The sequence below is a fragment of the Marmota marmota genome, unplaced genomic scaffold (assembly GCF_001458135.2).
Source record: "Marmota marmota marmota unplaced genomic scaffold, marMar, whole genome shotgun sequence".
Lineage (NCBI taxonomy): Eukaryota > Metazoa > Chordata > Mammalia > Rodentia > Sciuridae > Marmota > Marmota marmota.
In genome coordinates this window covers 115,709-130,525 of record NW_026005800.1, presented here as the reverse complement: position 1 = coordinate 130,525, position 14,817 = coordinate 115,709, and the positions used below count along the sequence as shown (strand labels likewise).

Genomic DNA, 14,817 nt, shown 5'->3' with positions numbered 1-14,817 from the left:
ATAAAACATATATTATGCTATAGGGCAACTCTTAGCAAATATAAAGGTGTAGATATTACCATGCACTTTATCTGAACATAATGCAATGAAATTGGAAATCAATGATAAAAGATGGAAGAAAAATTCCTACATCACTTGGAGAATGAACAATATGCTACTAAATGAACAATGGGCTTCAGAAGTTATCAAGGAGGAATTTAAAACTTCTTAGAGATAAATGAAAACACAGACACAATATACCGAAATCTATGGAACACTATGAAAGCAGTACTAAGAGGAAAATTCATTGCATGGAGTTCATTCCTCAAAAAAAGAAAAAGCCAACAAATAAATGATCTCACCACATCTCAAAGCCCTGGAAAAAAGAGCAAATCAGCAGCAAATGCAGTAGAAGGCAAGATATAATTAAAATCAGAACTGAAATCAATGAAATTGAAATAAAAGAAACAATTGACAAAACTAAAAGTTTGTTCTTTGTAAAAATAAATAAGATTGTCAGACCCTTAGCCATGCTAACGAAGAGAAGAAGAGAGAGAACTCAAGTTACTAGCATATAGGATGAAAAAGGCAATATCACAACAGACACTACAGAAATACAGAAGATATTTAGAAATTATTTTGAAACATTATACTCCAATAAAATACAAGATAGTGAAGGCATCAATAAATTTCTTAAGTCATATGATCTGCCCAGATTGAGTCAGGAGGATATACACAACTTAAACAGACCAATATCAAGTGAGGAAATAGAAGAAGCCATCAAAATACTACCAAACAAGAAAAGCCCAGAACCAGACAGATATACAGCAGAGTTTTACAAGACCATTAAAGAAGAACTAATACCAGTACTCTTCAATGTATTTCAGGAAATAGAAAAAGAGTGAGTACTTCCAAATTCATTCTACAAGGCCAACATCATCCTGATTCCAAAACCAGACAAAGACACTTCAAAGAAAGAAAACTACAGACCAATAACTATAATGAATATAGATGCAAACATCCTCAATAAAATTCTGGCAAATCAGATACAAAATCATATCAAAAAGATCATGCACCATGATCAAGTGGGATTCATCCCCACGATGCAAGGCTGGTTCAATATATGGAAATCAATAAATGTAATTCACCACATCAATAGACTTAAAGATAAGAACCATATGATCATCTCGATAGACGCAGAAAAAGCATTCGACCAAAGACAGCTTCCCTTTATGTTCAAAACACTAGAAACACTAGAAATAACAGGAATTTACTTCAACATCGTAAAAGCTATCTACGTTCAGCCTCAGGCTAGCATCATTTTAAATGGAGAAAAATTGAAGGCATTCCCTCTAAAATCTGAAAAAGACAGGGATGCCCTTTCTCAACACTTCTATTCAACATAGTTATGGAAGCACTAACAAGAGCAATTAGACAGATGAAATAAATTAAATGTATAACTGTAGGAAAATAAGAACTTAAACTAGCACTATTTGCTGATGATATGATGCTATACCTAGAAGACCCAAAAAGTTCCACCAAGAAACTTCTAGTACTAGTAAATTGATTCAGCAAAGTAGCAGGATATAAAATCAACACCCATAAATCAAAGGCATTCCTGTATATCAGTGACAAATCCTCTGAAATGGAAATGAGGAAAACTACCCCATTCACAATATCCTCAAAAATATAAAATAAAATACTTGAGAATCAACAAAAGAGGTGAAAGATCTACACAATGAAAACTACAGAACCCTAAAGAGAGAAATAGAAGAAGACCTTAGAAGATGGAAAGATACACATTGCTCATGGATAGGCAGAATTAATATTATTAAAATGGCCATATCACCAAAAGCACTTTACAGATTCAATGTGATGCCAATCAAAATCCCAATGGCATTCCTCACAGAAATAGAAAAAGCAATTATGAAATTCATCTGGAAAAATGAGAGACCCAGAATGGCTAAAGCAATTCTAAGCAGGAAGAGTGAAACAGGTGGTATCGCTATACCAGATCTTAAACTATACTAAAGAGTAATAGTAACAAAAACAGGTACGTGCACCAAAACAGGCAGACCAATGGTACAGAATAGAGGACACAGAGACAACCCACAAAATTACAACTACTTATATTAGACAAAGGTGCTAAAAGCATGCAATGGAGAAAGGATAGCATCTTCAACAAATGGTGCTGGGAGAACTGGAAATCCATATGCAACAGAATAAAATTTAATCCCTTTCTCTCACCATGCACAAAACTTAACTCAAAATGGATCAAGGAGCTAGGAATCAAACCAGAGACTCTGTTCTAATAGAAGAAAAAGTTGGCCCTAGTCTCCATTAAGTGGTGTTAGGCCCCAAATTCCTTAATAAGACACCTATAGCACAAGAGTTAAAACCAAGCATCAACAAATGGGATTAATTCAAACTAAAAAAGTTGTTTTTTTTTTCTCAGCAAGAGAAATAATATGTGAAGTGAGTAGGGAGCCTACATCCTAGGAACAAATTTTTATCCCTCACACATCAGATAGAGCTCTAATCTCTAGGGTATACAAAGAACTCAAAAAGTTAAACAACAACAACAACAACAAAATAACCCAATCGACAAATGGGCCAAGGACCTGAACAGACACTTCTCAGAAGAGGATATACGATCAATCAACAAATATACAATAAAAGCTCACCATCTCTAATAATCAAATAAATGCAAATTAAAACTACTCTAAGATACTATCTCACTTCAGTAAGAATGGCAGCATTATGAAGTCAATCAATAACAAGTGCTGGCGAGGATGCAGGGCAAAAGGTACACTCATACATTGCTGGTAGGACTGCAAATTGGTGAAGTCAATTTGGAAAGCAGGGAATTCCTTGGAAAGCAGGGAATGGAACCACCATTTGATCCAGCTATTCCTCTTCTCGGACTATACCCAAAAGACCTATAAACAGCATGCTACAGGGACACAGCCACATCAATGTTTATAGCAGCACATTTCACAATAGCTAGAACAAACCTAGATGGTCTTCGATGGAAGAATGTATGAAAAAAATGTGGCACTAATACACAATGGAATATTACTCAGCACTAAAAATAACAAGATCATGGCATTTGCAGGGAAATGGATGGCATTAGAGCAGATTATGCTAAGTGAAGTTAGCCAATCCCTAAAAAACAATGCCAAATGTCTTCTCTGATATAAGGGGGGGTGACTCAAAATGGGGTAGGGAGGAAGAGCATGAGAAGAAGATTACCACTAAATAGGGAAGGGAGGTAGGAGGGAAACAGAGAGAGAAGGGATATTGCATGGAAGATGGAAGGGACCCTCATCATTATAGAGAATACATGTATGATGATGTGAGGGGGAAAAAGTGTGTCACATTAGATTGGGTAGAGAGAAGTGATGGGAGGGGAGGGGTGAGGAAGGGGGGAAAGGAAGGACAGCAAAATAAAATAGACATTATTATTGCTGTAAGTATATACATAACTGCATGACCAGTGTGATTCTGCAACCTGTATGCTCAGAAAAATGAGAAATTATACCTCATGTGATTTTAATGTATGATAATTCAAAATCATTGTACTGTCATGTGTAACTAATTAAAACAATAAAAAATTAAAGAAAATATATTTTCTTTAAAATTGCCACAACTAGTCCATCATCAAGAAATCTGAAAATTGTTGAGACATTTCAAATGTCACTCAGGGATTTTAAAAAAAGAGAGAACAAACTTGGACTTTAAACACATGAGGAAAAATAGCATTTCTGTTCAAGTTTTTCAGTAAGTGAAATGTTTTGTAATTTACTTTTTACTAGAACAGCAGCATCACCATATCTATAGCATCAATAAAGAGATACAGCTAAGAAGCACCTACACTAGGTTTAGAAAGAGACCATAAAGAGCCTTTATATTTTTCTTTGCTTGCTCAATTTCTGCAACACATTTTTAATACAACCAAGCACACTTTATACTGACATTTCAGTCTTGGAGAAAGTATTTAATACTTCAATGAAAATCACCTAATATGTATTAGACAAATGACAGAAAATAATGATAAATATTAAAAATCAATACTGATGCTATACAAAGTACATACAAAATTATTTATATCAATTGTGAAGAATCCTATATTCAAAATATTTAATTTTTACAAATTATTTTACAGGAAAATTTCTAATAGATCCCAACTTTTCAAGAAGTCAGAATTTATTTCATTATAATGCAAAGAGTTTAGGTAAAGAAATTGATTTAACCTATGTTTGGCAGCCAAACAGTTGTGACAGCAAATACACTACTTAAGTCAGTAATCTAATTTAGTCTTCAAATTTTTAAGTAAAATTTTATGTTAAACTTAACATCAATTTTGCATGTAGGATGCTTATTTAATACAAAGAAATACTTGTTGCTGGGTCCAGCCCTTGCGGGGTCCAGGGAGTCCTGAAGGATGATTGGTGTTGACGAAAATATGAGACAGGAGTCGTATCGATGGAGCAATCTCCAGAGAGAGAGCTCTAATGCAGCTTTATCTGGTTCATCTTTTATTACAATTTTTCTCATCATTATAGATTCAGAATATGTCCTTGATTATACAATTTCAAAACTTTGCCAAGACATAACATTGCCTTAACCATAATTAGGAGTATAGAAAAATGTAACATCAAGTTACATTTTTCCAGGATGTGACTTTTAGTTATCAATAATTAATAAAATGCATCACTAGTTTACATTTTTTTCAGATTTTCTCAAGATGTACTCTTTTCTTATTAATTAATGCCAACTACATAACCAGACTCTAAGTCTCCTAACCTATCATTATCTTTTACATTTTAAAGTACACCTGCACTTTTATTTCTAATCTAAAATTCCATCTAAAAAAGTCCCTTTAAATCTTATACTTAAAATATCCTAAAGTTTATAAACTATTCTTAAAACATATCAGAAACCCATACAACTAAAAACTTAAAAATTCTAAACCCAAGAATCTAAATAGAATAATAATTCTAACATTTTTCTAAAAATATGTCTTACAAAGCTACTTTAATTAATTTCTAAACTTATTCTCATAAAACTGGTTGAGCTGCTTTCTCAAAGAGTTTCTTTGTTTCTCAGTCAAGGTGCACTAGTTCTTATATCTTTATAATCTTTCTCAATAAAAAGGAAGTTCTAAACATCAGTCCATTTTCAGCCAATATTAAGTATGCTCATCATAAATCCCTATGTGAAGTAAAAGAGGGTTTATAGAAATGAAAAGAATGTATCCTTATGTCTTAACTTTCCTAAATGTATAACATAACTTTCCTTAATCAAGAATGAAACTAAATGTGGTGAGTTTTGTACAATGAGCATAATTATTAGGTTTTCTAAGAGGCCGGAAATATGGGCTTGGGTTCTAGTTGATATAATCAATATGGTACCTAAAATTCTCATGACCTTTCAGAGAATGATTGTTGTTTTGTCCTCAATGTGCTAAGATAGTAGAGCAGCTTTCTCCTTTGTCCTTGATATGCTTAGGGGTAGTAGAACAGCCTTCAAGGCATGAACTACCTGCTATGTTATAGCCGTCTGAAATTTAATTTAGTTTGGCATTTAACATACTCATGCCTTCTGTCAGAAACATGAGCATGAAAATGAAAAGTCCCAATTACATAAAACAAGGTCTCAGGGTTTTGGTTTCCCACCAACCAATGTGGCTTTGCCAGCATTCATCCTCACTGTGACCTTGTCAAGACAGTGGGAGAGCAACTTTGTCAGCACTTATTTTCACTGTGACCTTGTCAAGACAGTGAGAGGGAGATTGCCTTCATAAACTGATGAGAACAAGTTAAATAGGATGTTTTTATTTCCTGTCATGTGAGGCAATGAACGATGATCTAAAATAGTTAAAAACTACACAATTTATTTAAAAAACTGATTTAAACTCCCCAAGCAAGTATTTCCCTATATTTAATATATTCTCTTGGTGTATATGTAGTTAACAATAAGTTTAAAATATTTGTAAATAAATTATGCAGAACTTAAAAATATATAGATTGAATTGAGTCAAAATATTTTAGCCTCCAATCAACTCTTCTTACATATTTTTCCATTCTACTTATGTGTTCCACCAATAATCAATATTTGACATTGTAAAACCTGTGGTATTTTCTTAATTCTGTCTTCTAAATCAGTTCACTAATTTCATCATGTCAAAGAGGTAAATACATAAAAGGAAGAAAGTGATTTACTGAAAATGTTTTATTAAGTTATATCTGGACTACTAGTATGAATTAATAAAATATTAGCATATATTTAATCATTCCTAAAAATGGACAAATTAGCTGCAATTGGAGATGTGATTTGAAATTTTTGGAAAGTATTAATACTATAAACATTTATGACTATTAGAAATTGGAACGTGTTGATTTTAATGGAGTTTGTTTATGATAAATTTGCCTCTGGTAAAGCTTTGGTGATTTCTCACCAGCCATGATTCCTAAAGTCAGCAAGCGTATGCTATTTTCTCAAATAATGTGAAAGAGCCCAATTGTCCACCTCCATTAACTTGTCACCTCTGTTAATTTATGCTTTTGACAAAACATCTTTTGAAAATCAGATATAGCTAGGTATTTTTTCCAAATATAGTCTAAATTTTTACTTCATATAAAAGTGATTAACACCTATAACAGATAAAATAACCTGTAGTATCAAAAGCGAATATGAAAAATAATCTGAAAATAATTCTGAAATGTCCTCCTTTTTTCAGTGCTTTCCAGGAAATCAATTCTTTTAAACTGAAAGCATAAACTTCCTCAGCAGCTGAAAGCCTTTCAAAGAAGCAGACAGATATCACTGTGTATCTGTATCTCACATAAAACAAAAACTAAGTTAAAAATGGCAACTCACCAGATTTTTACACACAAAATTTATGTAAAGCAAGAAAAAGTACTCCAACTGCTTACCATTCAAGGTCTAATAAACTTAGAGAAACTTTTCTCAAAGGACAAGGTTGCTAATCCCCGCTCAAAATGCCCCAACTATAGTAACATTCTGTTTTCTCTCTCAATCCCTAGCCTTCCTTAGCACCTCAGCACTAGCTGCTCACCACCAGCTGTCAAATTGAACTCTCCAACGCTATTATCTTGCCCTCCCACACTCTGAATTCTTCCAGGTCTGTGAGAGTCTGAAAGCAATAGCATACAGCTGGCAGACAGGGACAGACGCAGACAGATGAAAAATGGGAGATTATGAGGGACACAAATTATTTTTAAAGTAGTATAAATTATATTGATTACATATTACAAATTTATAAACTAAACACTTTTCCATGAGGAAGAATGCAAGAGAAGAGAAAAAGGCATCTTGGGTCTGGTTGCAGTTCTGTCACTAATTAGCTTTATGATCTCCAGTGTTATCTTTTCTCACCTGTAAATTAGGAAAAATGAAACTTTCCTTGCTCATCTCATAACAATGTTATTAAAAAACTTATATTTGCAAAATCACACAGGAAAATATAAAGCACAATACAATGATGTGTGGTATTTTTTAAATATGTTTTTGTAAACAAAAAATACTAGACATCATTGAACTTTACTTGATACCTAAATGTCTTCTATTTTCTCAGGGTCTTTTATAAAAATAAATTCTCATTGGAGAAAAAGGTAGAGAAAAATCCAAACCTTAGACATACCCTGAAGGTGATTTTTAAAATACAGCCTGGAAATTAGCTTGTTTTTAAATACAATTACCTTCATTTCCTAAAAATGGAGTGGAAAAAAAAATCTGGTGAATTGTTTCTTTATTGTGTTTAGTTCAAATTTTTCAAAGCATACCCTGAAAGCATTTTTGCTGTAAATTAAAAGTCATATTTATAAACCATGAACAGTTAAGGACAGATAGAACAATTTTAAATTATGTAAATTAACTCTTTTTGAAAAAGTTAACTAGAAAGTCATAAGATTCTATTTGTTTTTAAAAGTTCTCTTAATGTTTTAGAAACTTTGGAATAAAGATTGACATTAAGTACAAAATTTATGGAATACTAATTAGCTTTCAAGAAGAATGAAATAATATCATTTGCAGGTATATGTATGGAGTTATAGAATATCATGCTATGTGAGGTAAGGCAACCCAAAAAAACAAAGGCCAAATGTTTTCTCTTATATGCAAATTCTTATTAGTAATGGGGAGCAGGGAGAGAATGGAGAAGCTTTGAAATGGGAAGAGGGAAGTGAAGGAAGGGAAGAGGGTATGGAGGTAGAAAAGATGGTGGAATGAGAGAGATATTAGTACCCTATATACATGTATGATTGCATGAATGGTGTGAATCTGCATCATGTACAACCAGAGAAATGAAAAGTTTTGCTCCATTTGTGTACAAAAATTCAAAATGCATTCTGCTGTCGTGTATAGGCAATTAAAACAAATAAAAAAGTAAAAAAAGAAAATAACCATTGTTCTTCCTAAGAAACTAATGGGAAGGTAATGTACTAAAGAATGTTTATGCAGCCTTAAATAACCTTAAGAAATAAAATGATATTTTATTATACTCGGTCCCCAGGAAGATAGAGGATAATAAGTATTCATACATTTCTCTAAAATTTAAAAAAATCAAAATAAGTTTTAATGGGGACTTAACACAAAACTCTAATTATTATAACAGTTCTATTTTCTCCAAATCTTAATTCAATACATTTTTTTCCAAATGTCACTTTGGTGTCAGTAATTTTCTGTTCAAAAACTTTTTAAAGTCTATTTTTCATCCCAGAATCCCATATCCAGCATTACTGGAAAAACTTTATCTTTACTATTATCATGTTATATTTAATCTCAAAGGATCCAGCCTACACAAAACATTTAAATCAGACCTACAATATAATTATTTTTCAATCAGAAATACAAGCTAAACTTATATCTTCATATGAAAACCCCTTTAAAAATAGTATTCCTTGTAGCTCCATAATAACTAATTATAAGATGTAGAATAACTAATTATATATTCAGCTATTGAGACAAACCATGTAAAGAAAACTCAAGAAAAGGTTATTTAGTATTGGAATCATAGGCTGGGAACCACATGAGTTGAAGCACACTCTGAAGGGAAAAGCATGTTTTCTGTCCAAATAAACTTTCAATGTCAGCTCTCATTACAAGAGTGTACACCGACAATGTGTTTATCTATTTCAAGATTCTTGAAACAGAAAGTAATCATTTCTTTGATAGGTGGCCACAACATTTCTGTCTAAATTTCTGTATCTGTTCTAGTTCCTAATTCTGCCTTCTGAAAAATACATATTCATACATGATCTCTCTATAAAGCATATACAAAGGGCAATGTTTCAAATATAGAAAATAATGTCTTATGGAAAAATAAGATACCCAGAATAGTCAAAGCAATCCTTAGCAAGAAGAGTGAGGCTGGTGGCATTACTATTCCAGATCATACTACAGAGCAATAGTAACAAAAAAGCATGATATTGGCACCAAAATAGACCTGTAAACCGATGGTACAGAATAGGGGACACAGAGTCTAACCCCCCAAAATACAATTATTTTATGTTAAATAAAGGTGCCAAAAACATAAACTGGAGAAAAGATAGCATCTTTAAAAATGGTGCTGGGAATACCAGAAATCCCCGTGGAACAAAATGAAATTAAACCTCTATCTCTCACCATGCACAAAATGCAACTCGAAATGGATCAAGGACCTAGAAATTAAACTAGAGACTCTGTGTCTAATAGAAGAAAAAGTAGGCTCAAATCTCCATCATGTTGAATTAGGCCCAAACTTTCTTAATAAGACTCCTATAATGCAAGAATACTAAAATCAAGAAACAATAAATGGGAGGAATGCAAACTAAAAAGCTGCTTTTTAGCAAAAGAAACAATCAGTGAGGTGAATAGAGAGCCTACAGAATGGGAGCAAAACTTTACTACAAGCACATTAGATAGAGCAGTAGGATATATAAAGCACTCGAAAACTTTAACACCAAAATAACAAATAACTCAATTGATAAATGGGCCAAGGAACTGACTGAACAGACACTTCTCGGAAGAGGATATACAATCAATCAACAAACATATGAAAAAAGTTGAACATCTCCAGCAATTAGAGAAATGCATACCAAAACTACTCAAAGATTTCATCTCACTCCAGTCAGAATGGCAGCTATCAAGAATACAAACAATAAGTGCCGGCGAGGATGTGGGTAAAAAGGCACACACATACATTGCTGTTGAGACTGCAAATTGGTATGACCACTCTGGAAAGCAGTGTGGAGATTCCTGGAAAAACTTGGAATGGAACCACCATTTGAGCCAGCTATCCCATTCCTTGGTTTATACCCAAAGGACTTAAAAACAGTATACTACAGGGACACAGCCATATCAATGTTTATAGAAGCACATTTCACAATACCTAAATTGTGGAACCAACCCAGATGCCCTTCAGTAGATGAATGGATTGGGAAAGTCTGTGTATATACACAATGGAACATTACTCAGCATTAAAAGAGAATAAAATAATGGCATTTTCAGGTAAATGGATGAAGCTGAAAGAATATAATGCTAAGTGAATTAAGTCAATCTCCAAAAAAACAAAGGTTGAATGTTTTCTTTGCTATGAGGATGCTGACTCATAATGGCGTTGAGGGTGGGAGGAGCATGAGAAGAATGGAGGAACTTCAGGGCAAAGAGGAGGGAGGGGAAAGGAGATGGCAAGCGGGGAGGAATGATGGTGGAATAAGTTAGACATCATTACCCTAAGTACATGTATGAAGACACAAGTTGTATGAACATACTTTGTGTATAATCAGTAAAAATATTGTGCTCTATATGTGTAACATGAAATGAGTTGCATTCTGCCATCATGTATAACAAACTAGAATAAATAATTTAATTTTAAAAATAGTGATGAATGGTACATGGAATAAAATGATCTCACAATACATAATTATTTGGACTACATAATTATGAACCATGCTTACTTTTTTCAAATAATAAACCTGAAAAACACACAAACAGGGCATAGGTTATTAGTCTTGTTGGAACTCAGAAGCCAATCAAGAAAGGAAAGGTCTATGCAAAGTTAAATAATCAGTGTCATTATCAACACAATTGCTCTGTTGAATATATTTTCCTCCCAAAGAGATCCATTCATTCACACTTCAAACAAGATCCACAGTAGGAGTAGGGGACACATATCCTCACAGATTTCCAACAGGTTCATAAAAAAACTTGTACACAAATGAAGGTTTGCATGCATGATATCTGTCCATATATCCAGGCAATACCCAAATTCCTGCTTTCTCTTCACTTCCAACCCGCATGCAAGAAGAGTCACACACATGCATGAGCACAGATCAAGATCAAGATCATAATTGCAACATGTACGCAGCCAAGCACACAAGCAAAATCTGTTCCAGGGAGTTTTCCTCCTCCAAGCACCTGCCCTTTGAAAACAAGCAGAATTTAGCCCTACTGTAAAGAGACTGCGCCTGGAGAGGGTCCCAGATAGGAGTTCCAGTGCAATTCAGCAGCCACTGCTAAATGAGTATAGACTTTCTGGGTGAGTAGAAAAGCACAGCCTGGCTAAGGACATTTACCTGCACTACTCTAAGATCAACATTTACCGCTTGGATCTTTTAAGTGTCATTCAAGTGGCTCCTCTAGGAGATTGGTGCACATGCTCTCGTAAACACCTTATGAAATCAAATGAAGGTCCCACCCACACTGTGCTCACAAGCCTGGCCTGGGCACAAGTACACACACACTCACACCCAGAGCCTAGCAACTCTGCCAACCTGGATGCTTGATGCCTAGGATCCAGAATTAAAGGAACAAGAAATCCAAGCATAAGTAAGCTGGGTAGGATGATTCTGGCTCTTTCCTGGCCAGCTCTCATTTAATTTACATCCCATTACAGGAACATCCCATTGGTTGGCACCTTGGCATTTCCCACCTCAGTCTGGGAGCTGCAACTCCACAACAGACTGCCTTCTCAGGTTCAACACCACCCCAACCCCAAATTGACAGAATAACCTCTTTTGTTCCCTCCACAGTTCCTTCTTTCAACTCCTCTAGTAAAAACATTTCCTATTTCCTACTAGCACATAAAATATTTTACTCCTTTAGCAAGGAGCTAAACCAAGAAATCAGGTCATCCACTACTGCCACTTGCTTGACTGAGCAATAAGTGCAGTCCTTACCTGACAGCTGAGCCCCAGGTGGCCTTCACACGCAGGTCCTCTGCACTTTGTCAAAATGCTGAGTTCATGTGGCCCACCATCTCTTCCTCATGTTCAGGTAGCCAGTGTACTTAGGTTCTTGAGTCCCTGCTGGGAGCCGCACCTCTGTTCATTGCCTGTCTTCACAGAGGTGTTGCTGTTACCTTTGCAAAACAATGAAGCACTCATGATCCAAGATGGCACCAACTTGCCACTACATGCACACTCCAAGCTTCAAGAGTGCTCTGAGAGCAGATAGCTGTGGCCTGGTGTCATATGCTACCTCTGGGCAGTGGCTGCAGCACCTTCCAAAATGGAAGAACTCAGGGCTAAGAGCAACTTCCCATTCCCCTGATTTCCCTGAATGCTCTGGCCCTTTCTGTTCACACCTTTTCCCCCTCACTCTGCCCTCTGCCTTTTTTCTACTTCTCTATTTTGTGACCTTTATTTTGTATTCGCTTTTTCTTGGACTGACAACTTGCAAGATGCAAACATAGCTGCAATGTGGCACCAGGCTGAGTGATGGAGGCACTAACAAGGGAAGGGTAATACACACAGACCACACAAGCACACACACAATCATAGTCTTATTCATTCCCATAAACTCATGCATCACACAAATACAGACTCACAAAAACTGTTCATGCACTTCAGATATGCATACACATGATACCTAGATATACTCTTGGACATCTCCAGACAGGTGCACGTACATTCTCATATACACATACTCCAGCCACATGTCCTCATGCACACACAGCCATATTCGTGGACCCACACATTCACAGTCCAGACATGCAAATGCTATCCTTAGTCTCCACAACTGTAAAAATCCCCAACCTCTTTGGGACCTGGAAGGTAACTGGCTATGAATCCATAGGCCAGACTAACCTCCAGGCTGGCCTAAGGGAGAGTGAAAAGACAAAGAGCCAGCAAACACCTGACATCTTCCTGTCATAGAAAACAAGGGGTGAGGAGACCCTATAGGCCAAAGGAGCAGTCCATACACTCTGACCTGCAACCCTCAGTGAAGGGGCCCACTGACTCCTAGAGTTGTCTCCCAGGAATGAGAATGTTGGGGTGTGGAAGGGAGTCTTTATGGCCCCAACTGAGCCTCTCCCCTTTGTTGAAAGCTGGGCTCCATTTGGCATCCCCTTTCCACATCACCCCCCACAAAAGGCCTTCCTGTCTCCAGAAGCTTGATTCTCCTTTAAAATCTCCTCACTGAGACCCACATACCTATACCTCCACAAAATGGGATTCCACCAAGACACCACATGGTATGCCCCCACCTGAAGGATCCTCATGCTGCATCTACACCTACACACTGCTTAAGGACACCAGAGATATCACCTTACCTCAAGCCCTACAACCCCCAAACTCACACGCCACACTTCCAGCACTGCAGGGAAAAATTCCCACCCTGGTGAGTCCTCCTCAATTGTGGCAACTCCCATTGCCAAAGAGTACCTCTCCAGAAGCTGCTATCCTCCAATCCAAGGCGCCTGCACCTTTCCTGATGGGGCTCTCAGTACCTACCTCTTTCGGCTTGGATCCCATAGAGGGCATCTCTGAGCAATGGTGGCAGCAGCTCCTACATTCCAACTGCAACAGCATTGCTCCTGCACTCTAGCATCTCAGGTACTCTGTTGGCTGTGTTGGGGGATCCTGAATTCTGGACTCCACCAACAAGGTGGTGTTGGGTCCCATGCTCTCTTGGCAATGTCATTGGCTCCTACACTCAGGCAGCAGAATTGCCTCCTGCACTCCAGCAAATTCAATGCTCCAGCTGAGGCAGCTCCTGCACTCCATCAGCTCACGTGCTCTGATGGCTCCCATGCCCTGGTGATGGCAAAATTAGCTCCTGCAACGCAGCAGTACCTGAGCTCCAGCAGCTCCTATCAAGAGCACCTTGGCTGTAGAGGCCTACACTTACTAGGAACACATGCACCAAGAGAAGTAGAAAATTCAACATTCACTACAGGGAATTTTAAGCGAGGTATGTGTGTTTGTTCATATAAATCAATATTAATAAGCTTATTTTTATGTATAAGTTTACACGTTAATTATTGAAAGTAAAAAATTGATTTAATAATTAGACACATTTAACTAATTAAAACAAATTTTAAAAACTTAGACACAGTACATGGGGTCACATTCCTATAATCCCAGTTATAAAGAAGCTGAGAAAAGTGGATTGCAAGTTCAAGGTCAAGGTCAGACCTTGTCTCAAAATTTAAAAAGAGCTGAATATTAGGTCAGGGGTAGAATGCTTGTATAGCAAGTATAAGTCCTTGGGTTCAATTCCCAGCCCTGTGATATTAAGAAAACACACAGACACACACACACACACACACACACACACACAGAAACACAATAATTAAATTTAACTTTAAATTTAAGATTTCAAGGCTGACTTTTCCTAGAAAAGTAACAAATAAATTACATTATTTTAGTGATCATATTTTAGTAGGTTTTATGTGTTAATTGCATGAACTGTACTTACAGACCATTAATCTATTTTCATATTAATCCAGCATGAGTTACATTTGACGTTAAGGTAAAAAAGTGCAAATTGGGGGTTATGGGGAGAAGGCACTTAGATGTGGTATCATGAATTAAATCTTAAATTATAGTA

The 14,817-nt window shown here is 36.1% G+C and overlaps 1 pseudogene; it reads right to left on the bottom strand.

Annotated features, from left to right (window-relative positions):
- The window catches only part of LOC107160979, a 30,263-nt pseudogene extending 16,805 nt beyond the window's left edge, over window positions 1–13,458 (bottom strand).
- Between the last annotated feature and the right edge of the window lie 1,359 nt (window positions 13,459–14,817).